At 37.7% G+C, this 21,490-nt stretch overlaps 1 pseudogene; it reads right to left on the bottom strand.

Annotated features, from left to right (window-relative positions):
- Positions 1–8,549: 8,549 nt before the first annotated feature.
- Positions 8,550–10,519, bottom strand: LOC144318321 (RNA-binding protein EWS pseudogene; annotated as a pseudogene).
- Between the last annotated feature and the right edge of the window lie 10,971 nt (positions 10,520–21,490).

The raw sequence follows: 21,490 nt of genomic DNA, 5'->3' as shown, positions 1-21,490 counted from the left end.
CGAATGAACGAAGAGTAAATCCCTAGGAAATGGCTCATTGGTAAAAGTGTGTGAAAAACAAGTTAAACACTTAATTGAAAGCAACTTTTCTTAAGATTCTTTGCATTGCAAGTTACAGGAATCCTCATTTCAAGTGACATAAAAGCAAAGGTGAAGAATTTATTGACTGGAGTAGTTTAGTAGTCTTTTGGAGATGAGGCTTCTGTGTAGTCAGAGACAAGGTTTGAAATCCATAAGCTGGTTTCTTTTGATTCTGCTTCCTTTGCTTCCCCAGGCTCCATGATGGCGGCCAGCAGCTTGAGAGGCCATACACTTATGGATTCACTTCTAGTGGAAGAGTGATGGGATTCTCCTTAGCATTCCTGGCAAAACTTGAGATTTGTTTTAAGCCTCTGCAATATAATATGCTGAGTTACTTAGCCAAGGTCCCATATTCCTATCTTGAGACTTTTCCAGAAGTGCAACCTCTGGAACCATGCCTTGAACTGAATTACCAAAAGGGTTCTGTCTTCCTCATCCTCAACCCACACTCAGTTGCTGAAAGAAGAGGGAATGTATGTTGAGGAAACAAATGACAAATGAAGCAAAACTAAATGTTAATGAGCCATACTCTGAACTTTATTCAATCCTACCATAAATTCTTTGAGGCACTGTGAAAATTCCTTATGCTTAGTATTTAGTTTCTTGAGATTTTTTTTTCCAGTAAGAGAATTCATCAGTCGAGGGAATCACTGTACATGGTAGAGAGGATTTTCAACTAGAATTTTGTTTCCATGTGCATCTTTCACAGGTAGCATCTGTTGCTAGAGATACCTATCTTTAGCTTCTGGTTAATATTACTGTTGGTTTCTCTCAGGAAACACCTTTTGGAAGGCATGATTCAGATTGATAAGAAATAGATGCCCATCCTGAATAGAGTATATATCGGAGCTAAACATAATCTAAAATGACATCTGTACCGTGCTATTATTCATAATCTCCCAGTTTCTTCTTTGATTTTGACCTTAAACCTAATCTTAAATTTATAATTTCTGTGTATTCTGTACAACCAGGATTCCTTTTGATTTACTTCAAGGAATTATTCTCAGGCTGGCTTTCTTTCTTTCTTTCTTTCTTTCTTTCTTTCTTTCTTTCTTTCTCTTTCCTTCTTTCCTATTACTTCTGGAAAACAATGTTAAGCTGTGGTTATAAGTGTGCACTTTGGGAGCACCGGGCTGGCTCAGTCAAAAAGTGTGTGACTCTTAATCTCATGGTTTGAAGTTTAACCCCATGCTGGGTATAGAGATTACTTAAAAATAAATAATAATAATAATAATAATAATAATAATAATAATAATAATAAAGAAGTACACATCTTGAGTCAGAAAGGACCGATTTCCTTTTCCAGATCCAACCCTTAATTAAACATGATAAATATGTTAGTTTCCTAATCTATAAAAAATAACTTCAAAGAGTTATTGCAAAGACCAAATAGAGTACATAAAGTATGTATAAACCATGAAGCTCAGTGTAATTATTAAATATTGTTATAGAGCATCATCATTATTTGCTATCAGTTAACAGAGTATTATGAAGAAAGGCATCTAAGAATCGATTTGTTTCTTGAACCATTTATGTCAATTTCCTGTAAAGCAACTGATTACCAAACTGTGGATCATACTGAAGATGATAGAGCATTCAAAATACTAGAGGAGTCATTAGCTACTCATATTTTCACCCTTGCCATTTCATACATCACTAGCGCTGTTGCATATTTCTATTTCTGTTATCAAACATGTTTATTTATATTTGTCTTCTTTCTCAGTTTTGACTCTCCTACACCTGTAGGACTGAAACACACAATGAGTTCTAACTTCCAAATATAATAATCACAGATGCATCACAAACATTCATGTTCCTCTGGTTACATCCTTACATTCTGTCCTCATAGCACCATTACCGGCTTGTGTTGGTTTGGCTGGATCTCACTCTCAACAGTGCTTTTAAAGAAAACTATGTTATCTGGTGGAATTATGATTCACTCAATTTGAATAAGCTGCAAATATTGAAATCATTTTAATTATCAAGTCTTGAACCACAGTGTTTGTAAATATTCTTTCTAATTCTTATTTCTAACATTCTTAAATTATTCAGGTCATCTTTTTTTCCCCCTCCTGGGCCTCTCATGAATTCAAGAAATATTTACTGGTATTTACCACTATGTTCCACATATTTTGATAGGTGGGTTACAATTCTATGGAAGGGTGTCTTCATTCAGAAAGTTAGTTGTTTTGTTTGATGGCTTAATAGGTAAGTAAAAACAAAACATTGAATACAATGCAATCATTTCTGTGATGTTTATCAAGACACAGAGGAAATCACCTAAGGGAGTGAACCAAAATAAAGATCTAAGGCAGATAATTTATGTAGGCACAAGATTATTAAAGCCCATGTATGAAATGGCAAGGATTTTGGACTTTGTTCGTAGTGTAACAGGGAAATATTAAAGGATTTTCTCCCGATAAGATTTGTAAGTTAGCAACACTTCTGTGGTTGTGTGGGAAAATGGGTTCCAAGGAAAGACAGAAGCAAGAATGAAGATATGAGACTCAATTTGTGATCATTAATGTATCACAAGGGGAAATGATTGCCCTCCATGCACTGCAGCTCCAGTTTTGGATGGGAGGGCAAAGATAAGACAATATTTGGTGATGGATTGACAGAAAAAGAGAAGCCAAAACGTCTACCAGGTTTCTTGTTTGAGCAAATGTTTAGAAAATTGTATTATTCACTGAGATAGATGGTGGAGGAGGTGAGGTCCTATATCTATTCTTCTCTTTTCAATCCATCATTCTCAGTGCTGTCAACATGATTTTTCTAAAACAATTTTGATCATGAAAATCCCTGCATAAAAAATTCATTGGATAAACATTACAGAACAAAGGCCACCACTATGTTCAAATAGCTGCATAATTTATTTTTGCAAGTCACCATTTATTCCTGTCCCATGTTCTTCCATATTCTTTCCTTAACCACATTCTCTGGACCTCTGTGTGTGTGTGTGTGTGTGTGTGTGTGTGTGTTTTGTCCTATAATTAAATCTTCCTAGCACCTTGTTCGATTTGCAAACTCTTATCTATCCTTTATGACCTGGTTAAAATTCCACCCCTCCTAGCCGGGGTTTTCAGACTTCTCAATGCCAAATTAACCACAGCCCATCTTTGGCTCCTATTACTGCCATGATCTTATAAAAAAATAATATAATGTTGCACAACCAAACCGTGTTTGCATGTCTTCTTGCCCTTAAAGTGACTGCTCACATGGCTGAAGTTGGCTTACTCTTTTACCCTATCATCTACCATAAAGCAGGTGCTCAGTAAATATTTAATGAATAAAACAAACATGGAGACAGGTGTGTCAGCATATGAATGGATGAAGAGTTGCCAGTGTAGGCCCTTGGCTCTGCACACATTTTTCTAGTTCTAGCTTGTTCAGGAACCTGTGGTGACAATGACCAGAAATGGCAAGAAATCATCACTGGTAGAAATACAAAAGAATTTTCCCTTCCCCTAACTTAGAGTTAATCTTACTCACTACTGTCATACAGTAGCCTTGATCATTCACTGAATGACAACAAATTTGAAATATCAAATTTTCCAATGTATTGTCTTAATTCTGACTTGTAATATCTAAATTCTGCCAAAATGAAGACTTACACATTAGAAATCCTTTAGTCAATTTTCCATGAAATTTTTACACATCACAGTGAATCTTTAATTTCTTCTATCACTGATAAAATTGGGGGTCATCACCTCACCATTTAAATTGCATTTGTTTAAGTTATGCATTATGCAATGATTATGATTGCAATGATTATGCAAATCAATGATTTAACCAACATATAAAATATATTCAATATATATATTTTTAAGCATTGTTGGATTACGTTTTATGTATTTATGCTGTGATTTTCACATGGGCTGCTTGTTTACTGTAAAGTGCCTTGGTGATAAATGATTACCTACAAACTTGATGATCAATTATTAGATCTAAAAATAGTCATCATATTCCAGTTTATATGCTCTGCACTTTGCTTCAAGAGAAAATAATAACATGAATTTCAAGATTCTTATAAAATTATAATTGCTATATATATTTTCAATAATTAATTTTCCAGCATATAAAGCAATATATTTAAAAATCAAAAGCCTCCTCAAGAAACAGGGAAAATACATGCAATTAGGTTAATATGGAGGAAGAGATATTTCTACACTATCTCTGCAAATTTCTCAAATTTATGTAAGAATAAATACTTTAAAAGAAGTAGTGAATGTTAGATGGTTTTTCAAAAAAGATTATTTATTTATTTATTTATTTATTTATTTATTTATTTATTAGAGAGAGTGCAAGGTGAAGAGCAGAGTGGGAGGGAAAAGTAGAATCCATGCTGAGTGCAGAGCCTGATGTAGGGTGCTTCCAGGACCCTGAGATCATGACCTGAGCTGAAATTAAGAGCTTTTAGGCTGAGCCACTCTGGTGCCCTGTGATTTTTAGATTTTTTAAAAAAACTTATTTTTATATTTATGTACAAAGTTTACTAGAAAATGCAAATACCTGGAATGTCTTTTTGACTAATAACATTTTATTAATATTGTTTTGAATGAAATTCATCTGAAAATAATAAGATTGAATATGGATATCAGTAAGATAATTCATAATGTTTACAATCAATTCTATTATTTTCTGTAAATCTTCCCTGCTTATAAAATGAGCTAAAAATGCTTAAAAACCATTGGGACTTCTTTTTGACAAACTTAGTTGTTATAATCTTCCAGCATCTTTGTAGAACATCACTTTCATATATTACATTAGCTAAAATCATCAAATATCTTGTTTAATAGAGGCATATTTGGAGGTACCAAAGTCTTTGTTTTTGTTTTGTTTTGTTTTAATTTATTTATTAGAGAGAGTGTGCCAGCATGAGTGATGCCAAGGGCAGAGGCAGAGGGAGAAGCAGACTCCCCGCTGAGCAGGGAGCTGGAAGCCTGAGAGCCCAGGGTCTATGTATACTTCTCCTTTCTGCCTTTCAGTACATATTTCTGAGTTGAATTTGCTTTTTCCTGAAATGCATATTTTAAGTTTTTTTTTTTTAATGAAGTTCTGGAAGTGTTTTTTTAATTATTTTGGTAAAGGTGTAAAAAATATTTGGGATTAAATGGATATGTCCCCCTCCACACACATACAGGCTATGTTATTAAAATAACAATTGTTTGCTAATATCAATTGCATTCTTCCTGCTTATACTTACTTTTTGACTCTCTATGATTGCCCAACTAATTAAATTTATTTACCTTTAAAATGTATGACTTCCTTCGTCCCTTCCTTCTCTGTGAAGAAGCAGAATAATACAATAGTAATGGTGTTTCAGTCAGAGATAATTTGGAGGGATCTAGCTTGTTAAGGTGCACGAGGAAAGTAGTAGACTGATCCTATTTATAAAGTGAATCTCTGCTAATGTCAGTTGCTGAATAATTTATAAAATAAAAAAAATACTGCCCATCAATAAGGCTATTGTACTTTTTCAGAGTCAATTTCCTAAATATTTCCTGAAGCCTATTATTTGGAGAAACAATGGTACTGGCACTAATCAGTATGCAATTATGGATGCTACATGCTAAGAAGGTCTTGAGCTGACTTCCAAGTTTTACTAGTGTCAGCTAAAATAGTCTTCTTCATTCTAAGAAAACTAAAGGGTCTTCCTCTCCACCAGAAGCTATCTAATTATGTAAAGAAAAGTGATTAACTGATTATGATGAATAAATTAATCTCCAAGGAGATGCACAAATTCAGACATTTCTAATTAGTATAATTTTCATGGGACAACTAGAAAAATTCTCTGTTCTTATTAGCAATGATTAACAGAACAATAACTAATTTTTGGCAGTTCCATACAAAATCATTAGAATCACCCTGAGGACATAGATTAAGGAATTGTAAATTCATAGAAAAGTTGATAAAAAGCTAAAGTAATAGCCTTAACAGAAAACTCTGATTCTACTTGGAAGAATTTTTATCTTCCTTTGTTATGCTCACCATCATCATCATCATCACAACTGACAGCTTGAGAAACTACTGTTTGGCTTGCAAGATGATAGCATTCTATATGATGATGAACTTCAATCCTTACCGCAGCCCACTGAGGTCAGTGATATTATCACCTCCAATTTATGATCACACAAAATGTAAACTTTATTTTGTTTGGTCCTGATTAACCTCCAGTTTTACTAGATTGGCTGCTTTAAAAAAATTATCACTAATATTGTAATTGTTTCTAAAATTTTATTTGAATAGTTAAGGTAACTATGTTCAATTTATTATACCCACAACTGAGCTAAGCAATGTGAAAATGTATGAAAGAAATGCAAGATAGTTCTAACAATATTCAATATGCTATATGTCTAGATAGGGCACATTTTCACCACAGGTTTAATATAATAGTTCTTTGGGGCAGCTCAGGTGGCTCAGTGGTTTAGCGTCACCTTCAGCCCAGGGTATGATCTGGATTGAGTCCCACATCAGGCTCCGTGCATGGAGCCTGCTTCTCCCACTGCCTCTTTCTCTGCCTCTCTCTCTCTCTCTCTGTGTCTCATACAATATATAATAGTTCGTTGTTTTTATTTTGATCAACAAATCAGACCAAAAATGAAGACTAAACCAATGTTAGAATATGTGTTTTTGTGAGACTTAAAGCAGAAATATATAAGCATAATTCATTCATAATAGAACTGAAAATTCTGTAAGAGGGTATCATAGGACATAAGATTCTAAGTTGATTAACCAAATGTGATTGAAAGACAATTATCAGGAAAATAACAGAAAAAATAGCATAAAGGAAAACAAAAAATACATTTTAACAAACAAAGCTACCTTATCATATAAAATTTATGTGTGAAATAGCTGCTTTTAAAAGTAGGGTCACATAGGGAAAATGGGACACTCTGAATTGTTTTTGTTTCATTCATCAGACGTTAAAATGTAATCTTAGTGAAAGTAGTATACTTTTTCAATGAAAAGATGTTTATGGTATTTATATAGATTTCCGGATCCTAAATGTCTACTAGAATTAATTTTCAGAGGTTCCTGGGTAGCTCAGTCAGTTAAGTGCCCAACTCTTGATTTCAGCCTAGGTCATGATCTCAGGGTCATTAGATCGAGCCCCAGGTTGGGTACCATGCTGAGCATCAAGTCTGCTTGGGATTCTCTCTTTCCCTCTCCCTCTGCACCTCCCCTCCCCTGCTCATAAGCACTCTCACTGTCACACACACACACAAAGAATTAATTTTCAGATATTCTTTTTTCTTTCTTTTTAAAAAGATTTTATTTATTTATCCATAAGAGACACACACAGAGAGAAGCAGAGACACAGGCAGAGGGAGAAGTAGGCTCCCTGTGGGGACCCTGATGTGGGACCTCATTCCAGGACTTCAGGCTCATGACCTAAGCAAGAGGCAGATGCTCAACCACTCAGCCACCCAAGTGTCCCTCAGATATTATATCCTATAGACATTCACAAAAAATGTGCTTATCCATCAACTGATCAGATATAAACAAATAATATTTGTCAGACTATGAAAACTTTGCCAGGATTACCAATGAACATTAAATGTAAAAATTAAAATGTATAGTATGAATACTAATTATACAAAAACAACAGTCACTTTGTGAAGACAAATAAAGTATTTTGTCCTATGCCTTGTGAGCTTTCATATACAGATTATTAGGTACTTGGCAGAGTAAACAGCAGATAACCAAAAGCAAATGTGTTATGGCACACATACTGGAGATTAACCAGAAAGAATCATAAAGCATATCTGAAAATGTAACTTGATAAGGCCAAAGAATCCAATTAATGACATACATACAAACACAACCATAAATAAGTTCAAACTGCTCCAGGGGTTTTCTTTCTCACTTAGGGCAATGCCCCAAGTTCCTCAACTGGCCAATATGGCCCCTCATAATTGTGTCTCATTTCCCCCCTCACTCTTTAAGCTTCAACCTTACTGGTCTCCCTGCTTATGATACTCTAGTCATTCTTCCCTATCAGGACCTCCCCATCTACCCTTGCTCCTCTCTGGCTCACTGCCTTCAAAAAATGCCTAGACTAACTGGCTTCCCTCTACTAGATTTTGGTCCAAAGTCACCTTTTCTTTTTTTCTTTCTTTTTTTTTTTTTAATAAACATTTGGAATTTTGTTTAAAAAAAAAAATTCACAACCATGAACATTGTTACAGTTAGAGGCCCTCTTGGTTCTCCACAATGATACTGAGCATGCTCACAAGGGGTTCCCATTGTTTAGTCTTTAGTTAAACAACCATCTTTAAAAGAAGGAAAAAAAAACTCGGCACACTACCATTTAACTTGTTTTAATGTTTCTTCACAAATGGTGAAAAATACTAAAGTACAGACAAGGAATAATCATAATGTTGTGGCCAACATTATAAATGTGGAATTATAAATTTAAAACATTTTCTGGTTTAAAAAATAAATCTGGTAGTCGGTGCAGCTCTGCGGGGCCTCTGCGTCTAGCAGGGCCGGTCCCTGCGCCCCTGACGGTGCTCGCCTTTATCCATTTTTCCAGGTCCTCCACGCCCGCCTCTTCTTCCTCCCTCTGTTCCATCAAAGGTCCAGGGGGCCCACCAGGCCCGCCTCGTCTTCCTCCGCCAAAGCCACCTGGGTCCATGCCCCGGCCACCACGGAAGCCCCCTGTGTCTCCACCGCGGCCACCTCTGAACATCCCACCGGGACCACCGCGGTCCATGAGGCCACCTCTTCCTCCCCGCAGGCCCCCAGGGCCGCCTCTGCCACGGTCACCGCCCGGGGGCGGGAAGGGTGGTGGAAGGAAGCCTTCAGGCTTCGGGGCCTTACACTGGTTGCATACTGTTCTCCAGGCGAAGTTCTGGTTTCCACACCCCGGATTGGGGCACTGCCAGTCCCCAGCTCGGTGCTGGATGTTTCCTCCTCCAGATGGGTACCCTCGGGAACCCCGGGGTCCTCTTGGGGGAAAGCCACCTCTGTCTCCTCCATGGCCTCCCATGCGACCTAGGCCCCCTGGACCTCCACGGAGTGGCGGTGGCATCCCTCTGCCCTCACGGGGAGGCATACCACCCCACATGCTGTTCATTGGAGGTTTCTTCCGAGCAAGAGAAACCCTAAGTTTGCTTTCTTGAAAATCTTTCCCATCAAACCACTCCACAGCAGCCTTGGCAGTTGGTGGGTCTTCATAGGATACTGTAGCATCACCTTTGGGCTTTCCTGTTTCCTTGTCCAAGTAGATATGGATCATGGGTTGTCCGGTTCTCTTGTTCATCTTAACAACTCCACATTGCTTAAAGAAGTCAGCCAGATCATCTAGAGTCACATTGTCATTTAAGCCTTGCACATAAATTGCACTGTTGTCAGAGTCTTCATCTGGATCTACAGGTGGGCCTAGATCAAGATCTGGTCCTTCATCCATGGGTCCACCAGGCTTATTGAAGCCACCTCGCTCTGCAGCGCCCATTCCACTGCATCCTCCTCCCTGCCCACCTCTGCTCATGCCTCCACGATCAAATTCCCCTCTTCCCCTGCCCCGGTTATCAGGGCCACTCATGCTCCGGTTCTCTCCTGGTCCGGAAAATCCTCCAGACTCCTGCCCATAAACACCCATGCTACTGGGGTGGTCCTGTCGGAATGAACTCTGCTGCCCGTAGCTGCTGCTCTGTTGGCTATATTGACTTGGAGCCTGGCTGTAGGATCCAGTTTGGCGGGGGGATAACTAGTGGGCGGCTGCTGCCCATAGCTGCTTTGTTGACCATAGCTACTCTGCTGCGCATAGCTGCTTGGCTGCCCATAGGTGTTCTGCTGAGAGTAACTGCTCTGATCATAACTAGTCAGCTGTGTAGAGGAGTAGCTGGTAGGAGGATAAGATGGTGGTGCTGTGACTGGCTGCATGGGGTAGCTCCCAGGTACCTGGGGATAACTGTAGTTACTCTGTCCATATCCTAGGCTGGGCTGGTTGTAACCCCCTGTGCTAGATTGAGGTTGACTAGTCTCAGCGGGTTTGTTACCATCTTGTGGTCTTGCAGGTGTGGTGGCTGCTGGCTGCTGCCCATAGGCTGGGTAAGCCAGCTGAGTGCCATATGCAGACTGAGCTGCATAGGAGGCCTGGGTGGTAGTGACCGTAGCAGTGGTGGCATCATAAGCACCAGTGCCGTACCCCTGGACAGGCTGACTGTATGCCTGGGGGGCAGTTGGAGTAGTATAAGCAGCGGGAGGCTGTCCATAAGAAGTTGCATAGGTGGTCTGCCCATAGGTCGCAGTGGTCTGAGCCTGGGTATAGCTGACATCAGTGGGCTGTCCATAGGTTCCATAACTCTGCTGCCCATATGCCTGGGTGGTCTGTGCATATCCTTGAGTTGGTTGGGAGGTGTATGCACTGTAGCCCTGCTGGGCTGTAGCTTGGCTGTAGGTACTGTAATCCGTGGACGCCATTTTCTCTCCTTCCCTCTCATTCTCTCCCAAAGTCACCTTTTCATTGGGATCATCTATGGCCAGTTTTTTTTTTTAAATGAAAAGTGCTCCCCAGCCTGCCACACAACCATGTATGTTTGCCACTGATCATCATCTAAAATTGCCAGTGCTGTATTTTGAGTGTCTAGAATAATGCCAACACATAATAGGTGATATATACTTGTAATTATATAGTAATAAATGTGCATAAGTAATTGTAGTATATACACCATATATTTGTAATATATGGTGTATATTTGTATTGCAAATATATTTATATATCTCAAGAAAAAATATATATTATAATTTATGTAGAATGGTAAAACGTTTGTATCATACAAACACATTAGTATATGTGTGTGTGTGTATGTGTGTGTGTGAGTTAAATGAAACCCATTGCTCAGTATAAAAGTTGGACAACATGGTATAGTAGAAAAAAAGTTAGGGCTAAAGACTCACATATGTGAGTTTTACTTCTGGTTCTTCTGCATTCCGTCTATGTGACAGAGAAAAGTAGAAGGGCATTCAGAACAGAAAGAACCTCATGAGGAGATTCAGATAGCTAAAGGGAAAAAATATGCATTATTCGAGAAATGCCGAATTTCCCAGAGGTGCTACACTCTTGATTGGATGCAAGGAAATGCTTAGATAAAACTGGAATTATAATTGGGTATTGGAGACTAGAAGGATTATAAATTTGACTCTTTACAGTAATACATTCTTCAGAAAACTCCAATCTTAAGCAATTTGTTTGCCTTTATTTGGATTTCTTCTGTCCATAGAAACTCCTGATTACTTGAACCAATGGTAATTAATATCTCTGAAGTGATCTAGCTGAAGCTTCATTAAGGTATACCCAACATCAATATTCAAAGAAGTCAAGGGACTGGCAAAATTTCTCTGTAAGGGCCAGATAGTAATTATTTTAGGTTTTGTGGCCATAAGGACTCTGCAGGAACTACTCAACTCAGCCTTTGATGATGTCAACATCTAGAATGGGGGTGGAGAGACACCTAGTTGGCTCAGTCAGTTAAGCATGTGCCTTGAGTAGGGTCATGATTCTGAGGTCCTGATATCGAGCCCTGTGTCCCTCTCACTGCTCAGGGGAGTCTGCTTCTTCCTCTCCCTCTGTCCCTCCCCACTGGTTGTGTGCTCTTTCTCTCTCATAAATAAATAAAATCATAAATAAATAAATAAACAAAAAATAAACAAACACATAAATAAACAAATAAATGTATGTGGATGCATTTCAAAATATTTTATTTTTTTAAAAATGTGGTAAGCCAGATTTAGCTAAAAGGCTATAGTGTGAATGCAGACCCCTTATTTAGATAACCATTCAGTAATAAGGTCAACATTGTTTTCCGAGTCATATGTGCCAGGAGTTGTTCCAAGAACAAGAACTTTTTCTTTCAGCATGCAAAGAACCTCTGAGATAGGAATAATTATTATATCCTCTGCCCATTTTTATGGGTGAGAAAACTGAGTCAGAGTAATTAAGCATCTTCCCAAAGATCCTACAGAAAGGAAGAATCCATTTTCAGACATGGGCAGCCTAACTCTTGGACTCATTTTTTCAATCCAAATTCTACCAGATTTCATGTTGTGCATGTCATTAAGTTTATCTTAGAGTGGAGTATTTTTAAAACAAATTAAATTTTGCACTAATTAGCTGCCTTCAGTTCCCTCAAATAGAAACTTTAAAAAATAGTTGACTTGTACTCTGGCGGACATAAAAAATTCTTTCTTTATTTTTTTTAAGTCTCTACCCTATCCCTCTCAACTCTGTTAAAAAAAAAATCATTGGGTTAACTCTGTTCTGTAGCAGATGTCACAATGGATGAATAAATAAAATTTGGCTTTCCTTTGGGATATTTTATTACTTTATTTCTAATCAACAGAAATTTTCAGGGAAATGAGTAATACAGCTATTAACCTTTTCCCTTCTGCTTAAGAGACAACAAATTCATCATTTAAAATGGGAGGAAATTGAGTATTTCTGTGAAGTATAGAAGTCTCTTAGGGATATTCTTCACTTAAAAGACTTCAGAAGTTTTCAAACTGAGGTAGTGAAGATCATGTCACATTCAGAAATAATATTGTGCCTGAAGAGTCAGGTTACTCAGCAAATACAAGCCTGTTTGGTGCCACTGAATAGTTTCTTTTGTCAATAATGGTTTGAGGAAATCAAAATGGAACAGCTACATTTCACTTGTAATGAGGACTCATGGAAATGAACTTTGTGATGGATGTTAAATCCTGTAAACCTGAGGATTTTATCTTTTAAATGACATCCATGCTTCATTTCTTGGCTTTCATGATTCATAGGTGGCTGAATTAATTAAAAACTTCAGTCTAGTTTTGCTAACATAAGAATTCCACTTGGAAAAGTCCATAAATTATGCAACCAAGAACATATAAAAATTGTGTGAAATTAGAATTTACCTAATTAAGTTCTGGATATCTGCTGTATAACAATATGCATATAGTTATAATACTGTATCACACACTGAAAATTTTGTTAATAGGGTAGATTTCATATTACACGTCCTTTACCACAATAAAAAAAGGAACTCACCTAATTAAAAAAAGGTGATAGCTATACTTATGATCTGATAAATTGTTATTTCTGAGGGAATGATAGCAATCCACTTACTTAAGTGTCATTTTTGTTCCTGGACAAAAATCATTATCTTAGGCTATGAAAAGGGTCACGATAGGAGAGAAGTAAATTAAATATTCAACTCATTATCTTGGTCAAGGTCAAGGTCAAAAAGAAGAGAACTTCTTCCTAATATTACAAACCTATTCCTATTAATTCCCTTGGAAAATGCCATTATTATACAGGTTACATACATGCTCATTTTTTTTGTCCCATTTTATCACATCCTTAAAGCAGATTCTGTTGTCTAAAATGGTACAGAACTATGAATAAATGTGCTTCACAATTAATAATCAAATATTTGAGTATTATGAAGTTTATGCTTTGCTTTTAAGTCTTAATGTGTGATTGTTGCCTTGCAGCTGTATCAAAGTCTTATACACAAACACACACACACACACACACACACACACAAAGCCGAAGGCTACCATTTCTGATCATACCTTATTAAATAATATATTCAGGAAAGAAAATTTTATTATATTTATGTTTTTCTTTTATTTTTTTAAAGATTTTGTTTATTTATTCATGAGAGACAGAGAGAGAGAGGCAGAGACACAGGCAGAGAGAAGCAGATCCCTCAAGGGAGCCCCATGTGGCACTCCATCCTAGGTCTCCAGAATCACACCCTGGGCTGAAGGCAAAAGCTCAACCACTGAGCCACTCAGGCGTCCCTGTTATATATATTTAAATAGAATTTCAAAAACTTGGTGGAATTGTTCCTTATTCACACCTGAGACCACAAACTTTTGGCGAACTTATATTCTGGCTGTGTGATTTCCAACTGGACTCCCTGTGATCAGCATTGTAAATGGTACTAGAGAATGCATGGTGATGATTGCTTAAAATGTACCTTTTTGTGTAATAACACTAATTATCAGCGACCCTTGCAATGAGTAGATAATTGCCATTAATTTCTTTGGTGTTCACTGCAGTGACATTAATCACGATGAACTCATTTGACTTTAATGTGAATATAATATGCGATGCCATAGGAATTCCATTGTAATTTAGCAGTAAATAATGTCCACTGATTGTGAAAGCACCGTGAGCGTCCCTTCTAGTATCAAAGGCCTTTGCAGTTGCCTCCCAAATGTGAATTGCTGTCCCTGTATCCTCAGAAATGAGAAATGCTTATTGAAATATAAGAAAACTCTGGGGGAAAGCTTCTATCAAGATAAAATATTAAGATTTCAAGAAAAAGATGATTAAAATGTTGCATGTTAGCAATGTGGTAATAACATTGAAGAAGAATTGTCCCAACAGTTTGAAGACATTTTCACCAGTAAGATGATTGGGAAGGGGAAGTCTAAACAGATTTCCAAAGCTGAGTTGCTTGCTTTACGATTTTGGCAATGGACAACCTCTATAAGCATCACATTTCTTGTATCTAGTATGAGGGTAAGTTCAGTGCCCACAGTGATTCTGAGTGTAGTGAGTCTAAGAGAATACATATAAAGCTGTTAAATACAATGTCTGAGACTTCATAAATGCTTAATAATTGTTAACTGTTGATATTATCAATATTTAAAAGAACAAATTTAAAGTAGATGAGATCAGTGAAACCACTTGTCTAAAACAGCCGTGTTAATTGCAAAGCATTTTTAATAGAACTATTAAATAAGGAGTCAGCTTTCATTCTTCTGTTTTTCCTTTTTTCTTTTTTTTTTTCTTTATTTCTTCTTGTTCTTTTTTCACTGCCAAGAGTGAGGTTTCACCACAAATGGATACATTTGTCCCTGCAGTAGGTCAAACTAGGTTATTAAGACAACCACATGCTGCATAGCTCCACTTTCTCACCACAGCGTTTCCTGTGTATGTCAATCTGCTGTTCATATCAATGAGCTATTCTAAGTGTTTTTTTTTTCCCCTTTTTATCCATCTTACCTTGTTTCAATGTCCTCAAGTTAATCAAAGAAATGCTTCTTCCTCTAAGTGCCTTGTTTAAAACATCTTGTTATGTCAAGCTAAGTAATGTCATTTATAACAGAAGAAGAGCATTGTTTGTCCAAGGAAAGCAAAATATCGTCTTGCGAACTGACAGGTATTGCTGTTTGCTGACTGGCCGAATTTAAATTGGCTTGTTTGGCACATACCTCCCGACTGAGCCTTCTCTCTGTACTGAGTGCTGTTTCTGACAACACATCCTTGCATATGCATGCTTTTAAAGAATTGTTGCTGCACTTTATCTTTCCTTTATCTGTGTAGAGATTTTCAACTGGCAAAGTTTTTTTTGTTTTTATTTTGTTTTTCTTCCTTAAGACCCAATCTGAAATGTTGTATTCTATGGAGAAAGTAAGGGTTGGATGAGTCCTTCATCTGTTTTCATACCCGTTAGAGGAAATTATTGTGGTACCACATGACTGCACAATCCTCCATTCTCCAGGATTTCCTGGTGTAGTTGGAAATTTGGGAAAAAGTTTAAAGTCAGGTAGATTTTCTTTTCTTGTCTTCAATTAAATGATGTTAGAATGAGATTTTTCCCCCCTCTTTTTCCACACTGGTAACACAATCTAGTCCATCACTTTACCTCCCATGAAGACACTCGAAATTACTGAGAAGCAAAGCAAGTCCTGTGTCAGAATGAAGGATACAATAGAAAATGAGGGCTAATAAAAATACATCTTAGAAATAGAAAATAAGATTAGAGGTGACATATTATTATCAGCCATGAGGGATTCTTCAGGCAGCCGGGAAAAACACACACACAGCTTTTTTGGTTTTGTCATCATACCAGACTTCCATTTACCAATGAATTCAGAAGTAATTGTCACCTTAGGGCTCTATAGAGTAGCATGAATTAGGATTGGGTAGTCATAAACATTGCAGCCTGCAGTTTGCATAACGTGTTGCTTAAAAGAGAGCGGAGAGTCAAGCAAATTCACATGAATTCTTTCAGCTATTAAGGTATAGTTAAAAAAAAAAAAACACTTTCTAAGAACTCTAGAATTAATTTTAACCTCCAGTATGTGAACCGTATCACTGTTCAATTATCAAAATCTGGTCACCTACTTAGCTATATAAGTACATAAATCTTTTTATACATCTTGTCATCCAATAAAATCGCATCAGCCCTATTTGCTCAGAATAGAGAGCTCTTGATGTCTTGGGGTGATGACTCAACCACTAAGAAACAAGGAGATAAGTTACAAATGTGAAGACACAGCAACTAAGAAACACACTTGATTGATTAGTTGATGGGGATAAATAAAAGATGGTTTTGAAGAGCTATAGGGCAGGTATTTGTGGGATAAAGCTCAGAGATTTGTGGCTTCAAAGCTTTAAAGTTCTTTTTATCTGTATGAAATTACTGGAGTGGCATTTGAGTTCATGCAATTTAACAGTTATTTCAAGGCTGTGGGAAACTATTAGCAAATATAAGTGATTGTTACTAAGGAAGATTCTTTTTTTTTTTTTTTTTTTTTTTTTTTTTCAGTTGGTATTTATTTATTATTTTTTTTTTTATTGGTGTTCAATTTACTAACATACAGAATAACACCCAGTGCCCGTCACCCATTCACTCCCACCCCCCGCCCTCCTCCCCTTCTACCACCCCTAGTTCGTTTCCCAGAGTTAGCAGTCTTTATGTTCTGTCTCCCTTTCTGATATTTCCCACACATTTCTTCTCCCTTCCCTTATTTTCCCTTTCACTATTATTTATATTCCCCAAATGAATGAGAACATATAATGTTTGTCCTTCTCCGACTGACTTACTTCACTCAGCATAATACCCTCCAGTTCCATCCATGTTGAAGCAAATGGTGGGTATTTGTCATTTCTAATAGCTGAGTAATATTCCATTGTATACATAAACCACATCTTCTTTATCCATTCATCTTTCGTTGGACACCGAGGCTCCTTCCACAGTTTGGCTATCGTGGCCATTGCTGCTAGAAACATCGGGGTGCAGGTGTCCCAGCGTTTCATTGCATTTGTATCTTTGGGGTAAATCCCCAACAGTGCAATTGCTGGGTCGTAGGGCAGGTATATTTTTAACTGTTTGAGGAACCTCCACACAGTTTTCCACAGTGGCTGCACCAGTTCACATTCCCACCAACAGTGTAAGAGGGTTCCCTTTTCTCCACATCCTCTCCAACATTTGTTGTTTCCTGCCTTGTTAATTTTTCCCATTCTCACTGGTGTGAGGTGGTATCTCATTGTGGTTTTGATTTGTATTTCCCTGATGGCAAGTGATGCAGAGCATTTTCTCATGTGCATGTTGGCCATGTCTATGTCTTCTTCTGTGAGATTTCTGTTCATGTCTTTTGCCCATTTCATGATTGGATTGTTTGTTTCTTTGGTGTTGAGTTTAATAAGTTCTTTATAGATCTTGGAAACTAGCCCTTTATCTGATATGTCATTTGCAAATATCTTCTCCCATTCTGTAGGTTGTCTTTGAGTTTTGTTGACTGTATCCTTTGCTGTGCAAAAGCTTCTTATCTTGATGAAGTCCCAATAGTTCATTTTTGCTTTTGTTTCTTTTGCCTTCGTGGATGTATCTTGCAAGAAGTTACTGTGGCCGAGTTCAAAAAGGGTGTTGCCTGTGTTCTTCTCTAGGATTTTGATGGAATCTTGCCTCACATTTAGATCTTTCATCCATTTTGAGTTTATCTTTGTGTATGGTGAAAGAGAGTGGTCTAGTTTCATTCTTCTGCATGTGGATGTCCAATTTTCCCAGCACCATTTATTGAAGAGACTGTCTTTCTTCCAATGGATAGTCTTTCCTCCTTTATCGAATATTAGTTGCCCATAAAGTTCAGGGTCCACTTCTGGATTCTCTATTCTGTTCCACTGATCTATGTGTCTGTTTTTGTGCCAGTACCACACTGTCTTGATGACCACAGCTTTGTAGTACAACCTGAAATCTGGCATTGTGATGCCCCCAGATATGGTTTTCTTTTTTAAAATTCCCCTGGCTATTCGGGGTCTTTTCTGATTCCACACAAATCTTAAAATAATTTGTTCTAACTCTCTGAAGAAAGTCCATGGTATTTTGATAGGGATTGCATTAAACGTGTATATTGCCCTGGGTAACATTGACATTTTCACAATATTAATTCTGCCAATCCATGAGCATGGAATATTTTTCCATCTCTTTGTGTCTTCCTCAATTTCTTTCAGAAGTGTTCTATAGTTTTGAGGGTATAGATCCTTTACATCTTTGGTGAGGTTTATTCCTAGGTATCTTATGCTTTTGGGTGCAATTGTAAATGGGATTGACTCCTTAATTTCTCTTTCTTCAGTCTCATTGTTAGTGTATAGAAATGCCACTGACTTCTGGGCATTGATTTTGTATCCTGCCACGCTACCGAATTGCTGTATGAGTTCTAGCAATCTTGGGGTGGAGACTTTTGGGTTTTCTATGTAGAGTATCATGTCATCGGCGAAGAGGGCGAGTTTGACTTCTTCTTTGCCAATTTGAATGCCTTTAATGTCTTTTTGTTGTCTGATTGCTGAGGCTAGGACTTCCAGTACTATGTTGAACAGCAGTGGTGAGAGTGGACATCCCTGTCTTGTTCCTGATCTTAGGGGAAAGGCTCCCAGTGCTTCCCCATTGAGAATGATATTTGCTGTGGGCTTTTCATAGATGGCTTTTAAGATGTCGAGGAATGTTCCCTCTATCCCTACACTCTGAAGAGTTTTGATCAGGAATGGATGCTGTATTTTGTCAAATGCTTTCTCTGCATCCAGTGAGAGGATCATATGGTTCTTGGTTTTTCTCTTGCTGATATGATGAATCACATTGATTGTTTTACGGGTGTTGAACCAGCCTTGTGTCCCAGGGATAAATCCTACTTGGTCATGGTGAATAATTTTCTTAATGTACTGTTGGATCCTATTGGCCAGTATCTTGTTGAGAATTTTTGCATCCATGTTCATCAGGGATATTGGTCTGTAATTCTCCTTTTTGGCGGGGTCTTTGTCTGGCTTTGGAATTAAGGTGATGCTGGCTTCATAGAACGAATTTGGAAGTACTCCATCTCTTTCTATCTTTCCAAACAGCTTTAGGAGAATAGGTATGATTTCTTCTTTAAACGTTTGATAAAATTCTCCTGGGAAGCCATCTGGCCCTGGACTCTTGTGTCTTGGGAGGTTTTTGATGACTGCTTCAATTTCCTCCCTGGTTATTGGTCTGTTCAGGTTTTCTATTTCTTCCTGTTCCAGTTTTGGTAGTTTGTGGCTTTCCAGGAATGCGTCCATTTCTTCTAGATTGCCTAATTTATTGGCGTATAGCTGTTCATAATAGGTTTTTAAAATCGTTTGTATTTCCTTGGTGTTGGTAGTGATCTCTCCTTTCTCATTCATGATTTTATTAATTTGAGTCTTCTCTCTCTTCTTTTTAATAAGGCTGGCTAATGGTTTATCTATCTTATTAATTCTTTCAAAGAACCAACTCCTGGTTCTGTTGATCTGTTCCACAGTTCTTCTGGTCTCGATTTCGTTGAGTTCTGCTCGAATCTTTATTAGCTCCCTTCTTCTCTTGGGTGTAGGATCTATTTGCTGTTTTTTCTCTAGCTCCTTTATGTGTAAGGTTAGCTTTTGTATTTGAGTTCTTTCCAGTTTTTGAATGGATGCTTGTATTGCGATGTATTTCCCCCTTAGGACTGCTTTTGCTGCATCCCAAAGATTTTGAACGGTTGTATCTTCATTCTCATTAGTTTCCATGAATCTTTTTAATTCTTCCTTAATTTCCTGGTTGACCCTTTTATCTTTTAGCAGGATGGTCCTTAACCTCCATGTGTTTGAGGTCCTTCCAAACTTCTTGTTGTGATTTAGTTCTAATTTCAAGGCATTATGGTCCGAGAATATGCAGGGGACAATCCCAATCTTTTGGTATCGGTTCAGACCCGATTTGTGACCCAATATGTGGTCTATTCTGGAGAAAGTTCCATGTGCGCTTGAGAAGAATGTGTATTCAGTTGAGTTTGGATGTAAAGTTCTGTAGATATCTGTGAAATCCATCTGGTCCAGTGTATCATTTAAAGCTCTCGTTTCTTTGGAGATGTTTTGCTTAGAAGACCTATCGAGTATAGAAAGAGCTAGATTGAAGTCACCAAGTATAAGTGTATTATTATCTAAGTATTTCTTCACTTTGGTTAATAATTGATTTATATATTTGGCAGCTCCCACATTTGGAGCATATATATTGAGGATTGTTAAGTCCTCTTGTTGAATAGATCCTTTAAGTATGATATAGTGTCCCTCTTCATCTCTCACTACAGTCTTTGGGGTAAATTTTAGTTTATCTGATATAAGGATGGCTACCCCTGCTTTCTTTTGAGGACCATTCGAATGGTAAATGGTTCTCCAACCTTTTATTTTCAGGCTGTAGGTGTCCTTCTGTCTAAAATGAGTCTCTTGTAGACAGCAAATAGATGGGTCCTGCTTTTTTATCCAGTCTGAAACCCTGCGCCTTTTGATGGGGTCATTAAGCCCGTTCACATTCAGAGTTACTATTGAGAGATATGAGTTTAGTGTCATCATGATATCTATTCAGTCTTTGTTTTTGTGGACTGTTCCACTGAACTTCTTCTTAAAGGGGAATTTTAAGAGGCCCCCTTAAAATTTCTTGCAGAGCTGGTTTGGAGGTCACATATTCTTTTAGTTGCTGCCTGTCTTGGAAGCTCTTTATCTCTCCTTCCATTTTGAATGAGAGCCTTGCTGGATAAAGTATTCTTGGTTGCATGTTCTTTTCATTTAGGACCCTGAATATATCCTGCCAGCCCTTTCTGGCCTGCCAGGTCTCTGTGGAGAGGTCTGCTGTTACCCTAATACTCCTCCCCATAAAAGTCAGGGATTTCTTGTCTCTTGCTGCTTTAAGGATCTTCTCCTTATCTTTGGAATTTGCAAGCTTCACAATTAAATGTCGAGGTGTTGAACGGTTTTTATTGATTTTAGGGGGGGATCTCTCTATTTCCTGGATCTGAATGCCTGTTTCCCTTCCCAGATTAGGAAAATTTTCAGCTAGAATTTGTTCAAATACATATTCTGGCCCTCTGGCCCTTTCGGCGCCCTCGGGAACCCCAATTAAACGTAGGTTTTTCTTCCTCAGGCTGTCGTTTATTTCCCTTAATCTATCTTCATGGTCTTTTAATTGTTTGTCTCTTTTTTCCTCAGTTTCCCTCTTTGCTGTCAACTTGTCTTCTAGGTCACTCACTCGTTCTTCCACCTCGTTAACCCTCGTCGTTAGGACTTCTAGTTTGGATTGCATCTCATTCAATTGGTTTTTAATTTCTGCCTGATTAGCTCTAAATTCTGCAGTCATGAAGTCTCTTGAGTCCTTTATACTTTTTTCTA

The sequence above is a fragment of the Canis aureus genome, chromosome 8 (genome assembly GCF_053574225.1).
Source record: "Canis aureus isolate CA01 chromosome 8, VMU_Caureus_v.1.0, whole genome shotgun sequence".
NCBI classification, from domain to species: domain Eukaryota; kingdom Metazoa; phylum Chordata; class Mammalia; order Carnivora; family Canidae; genus Canis; species Canis aureus.
The sequence above is the reverse complement of the archived record's forward strand: the minus strand, read 5'-3'. Positions and strand labels throughout refer to the sequence as shown.